The sequence below is a fragment of the Lolium perenne genome, chromosome 2 (genome assembly GCF_019359855.2).
Source record: "Lolium perenne isolate Kyuss_39 chromosome 2, Kyuss_2.0, whole genome shotgun sequence".
In the NCBI taxonomy this organism is placed as follows: Eukaryota; Viridiplantae; Streptophyta; class Magnoliopsida; order Poales; family Poaceae; genus Lolium; species Lolium perenne.
In genome coordinates, this window is record NC_067245.2 from 10,082,256 (window position 1) to 10,085,943 (window position 3,688).

Here is a 3,688-nt window from a genome sequence, read left to right on the forward strand (position 1 = left end):
TACTATATATATTCAATATCGGATGACCATATACAATATATATTCAATATCGGATGACCATATACAATTTTGAACAAGTTTCCATCCATAATTTAGTGCATATAAAGTTCTACGTCATCGTAATGGTGTTCTCCTCTAGGATCGATGACTTCCCTCGCCAACCATCCAGCTAGTTCCTCTTGAAGTGGTCGGAAGCGAGCTTCTGGACTAAGCGTCTTCCGGAGGTTATTCCTCAGGATGTTGTTCTCACACTTCTGGTCCCGCTCATTGCAGTATCTCCGGATCCTCTCACAAACATAGTATCCACATAGATTGGTCCCCGGTGGCTGAATATCCCCAGTCGTCCGCACTGCCATTTTAAAATGTAGCTCTTTTTTGAATTCACCGATCTTGGTATCTACAAACCGTCTCCAAACCCTACGAGGCAAAGAAAATTAAATGAACAAGAGAGTTATTAATTAGTTACTTGATATTAGGAAATGATGAACGAAATAGGCCGATCGATATAGAGCGCAAATGAATGAAAATAATTACTTTTGCATCATTTTTCTCATGTCGGCCCAAAGCGCCGGATCCATATTCAGAGAGTCGTGGACGAGAACTGAGGAGGTCTGAACTTGAATTACCATAAGAATCCAGTGGAACCTGCGGACACGATACATGCAGAGTCATGCACAACTCATCGATTAGCCACATACCATGCATGGAGTAAACAAAAGAGAATGTGCTCAAGATAGAAACACTCACCCAAAATGGTAAGGAAATAGAATATCACTTTTGAGTGTCTGTTTTCTAATAAACCGCCACAGGTCATCCTCCACGTCGGCGGGGTGGTGTTCTAACACATATGAATTAACGATTTGTGGGTCAATGAACCCAACATCATGGATGTTCCTTATTCGCATTTCCCGCTTCTTCATTCTGCATAATAGCGTACACAACAAGATAGTTAGGACAATATATATATAGTGCAGGCAATGAACGAGATGGGGTAGAAATTAATAAATCACTTACAGAACGTAGCAACTGATGATAGATTTGTCGAGGTCGCGCAGATTGAACAGCTGGAACAATTCACTCAGATGAATTTGTACATAGTAATGTTTGAAGTGATGCTCATATCTAACTTCCGCATAGATATAGTCTTTGGCGTTTTTATGTTTTATGTAACCCTTGTACCAATTTAGCAGACCTTTCATTTGTCGAGGTAGATCCTCTTCCTGCGCAGGCTCGACGAGAGGGTCATTCTTCACATATGTAAATACTACGTCCTTCATTAGCGCCTCATCAAGGCCTAACAGTGCACGAAGAGTGATACCTAAGTCGGCCGCTTGTTCTCTGGCACTCGTTACAGTCAATCCATGTGCTGCCGCAGCTGCTATGATATCGGGGGCATCCGGACCGGCGGCTTGCACTATGAGCGGGGCGATCGATTGTTTACTTTGTTCCCCGAGCTGGGCAACTTCTTTCCCCCTTTCTAAGTTTTTCACGGCCTCCTCCAAGGCTTTCTTCTCCGCCAACTCTTGGTTCCTCTTGAACGCGAGTGCTTGCCTACGAAGTTCACGTAAATAGTCGTCAGGCAGATTCTTCGCGGCTTGGGACGGTGTGTTCAAAAATGACTTAGCCCACTGCTTTTGCTTGTCAGAAAATACTGGCTTGGGCTCGCCCTCTCTTTTCTTCTTGCACTCCTCCTTCCATTTCTCATGCTGAGCAGCCACGGCCGCTGCATTTTCCTCGACACTAAGTTCCCAAGGCCTCGGGATGAGAGGCTTCAGTGATGGCTCTGGTATCTTTGTGGTTCTAGGTACATAAGGGTCCGGGTTAATAACCCAGGACTGCTTCTGCTTCTTCGCCGGAGGTGGATTGGGGGGCGGTGTCTGATCACCCGCCGGACGAGGGCGGGGGCGGCGTCTGCTTACCCGCCGGAGGTGAATTGGGGGGCGGCGTCGGCTGACGTGAAGGAGGTGTAGGTGAAGCACCACCACCACCACCGCCACCGCCACCGTCACCGCCACCGCCACCGTCACCGCCACCGCCACCACCACCACCGTACGGGGGTGGACTTGTTGGCGCCTCGCCTGGAAACTTGATAAATTTCTTCTGCCATAGAATGAACTGGCGCTTGACATCTCCAAGTCTTTTCACCCCTTCAGGTGTAGCAATGTCAATGTCCAGGTCCTCAAACCCTTGGACTATCTCCTCCACCGTGACACGAGCATAGCCATCTTGAATGGGGTTGTTGTGGTGGAGTGCTCCAGGTGGTAAAGCACTGCCGATGGCTACCTTCATGGACATGTTCCCGATAGGATAATACAGATGACATGCTTTCATCTCCTTTATATCGTCCACGGGGTAGCGAGGAGGCTCCGGTGCAGTAATTTCGACCACCAGAGGCTCCGGTGCAGTAATTTCGATCGTCGGTGCACCAGCCGGTGAGGCCTCCGTGGAAGCCACGCTGCTTCTTCTCCGCTGCTGGCTTCCGAGATCCATTGGATGATCTTCATGCTGCGCCCGAGCTGCATCTCTTTCGGCGACTAGTACACTCACGGTTTTCTTCATCACATCCATTTCCGTTACCAACTTCGCCACAACATCTGCATCCCGATCCATCTTTCTCTTACGGCTTCTGTAACCGTACGGGTCATCGTTCTGGGGGAACCCTACTTTCCACGGAATGGGCCCCATGCCTCGTACACGTCCTCCGTGTTCAGGATTCCCGAGGGATTTTGTCAGGGCGTCGTTCTCTCTGTTGAACTTGATCCTCCCCTCTTGAGCATCCCTCATTGCCTCAATAAGCTTTTGGGTGGGTGTAATTATTTTGCCCTGATAAACACACTCCCCTGTCTCCGGGTTCAACGATCCCCCATGCCCGTACCACCAGCTTTTGGCCCCTGGGTCCCATCCCTCCGTACCTGGACGGATTCCTCGCGCCCTCAGCTCGTTCTCCATCTTCTCCCACTTAGGCTGCCAAAAGCGATACCCTCCTGGCCCCATAATATGATTGTACTCCTTCTTGGCCGCATTCTCCTTATTTTTTTTCGATATTTCAAGGAACTGCTCCGATTTCTTTTGCTTCACAAATTCTGGCCAATCATGTTGCAGTTTCTCATATTGTCCTTTGAAATCCGGAGTCTTGCCCTGCTTGACAAAGTCATGGGCTAGATTTTGCTTGTATTTCCGGAATGCGTTGGCCATCTTAGAAAGAGCGAACTGTTTGACTAGCTTGCACCTCTCCTTGTTTTCCTGAATCTTGTTACCCGCCTCATCGTATCTGCGGTATTCCGGAGGTAGAACGAAATGTTCCATAAGCTTCTTGAAGCAATCTTTTTTTGTTCTCTTATCGACAAAAGTGAAACCAAGACGTGCCTTCTTTGGCTCATTCCACTCCTGGACGGTGATCGAGACGTTGTCTCTAACAACGGCTCCGCATTGGCTGACAAACTTGGTGGCGTTCTTGCTGGGCTCCGGCGCTTTGCCGGTTTCTTCATCGACAACCTCGATGGTGCATGTTTCGTTTGGTTTCATCGTCTTGGTTGCGCCACGCTTTGACGACGTACTCGATTTTTTCGACGATCCGGCCGAGGGCTAAAATAAGAAAGAGAGTCGCGCGCGTTAGTACACACACATTTATTCAAATCAGTTAGTTTGTATCACCAGACGCTCAATATGTATATATATATACCTCGGC

At 48.4% G+C, this 3,688-nt stretch overlaps 1 long non-coding RNA gene across 1 annotated transcript; it reads right to left on the bottom strand.

Annotated features, from left to right (window-relative positions):
- Positions 1 to 533: 533 nt before the first annotated feature.
- LOC127323997 (uncharacterized) lies at positions 534 to 1,209 on the bottom strand. Its single transcript, XR_011750825.1, has 3 exons — positions 1,015 to 1,209; positions 748 to 921; positions 534 to 645 (listed from the first exon to the last, which is right to left on the bottom strand). It is a non-coding gene; the product is annotated as an uncharacterized lncRNA (long non-coding RNA).
- Between the last annotated feature and the right edge of the window lie 2,479 nt (positions 1,210 to 3,688).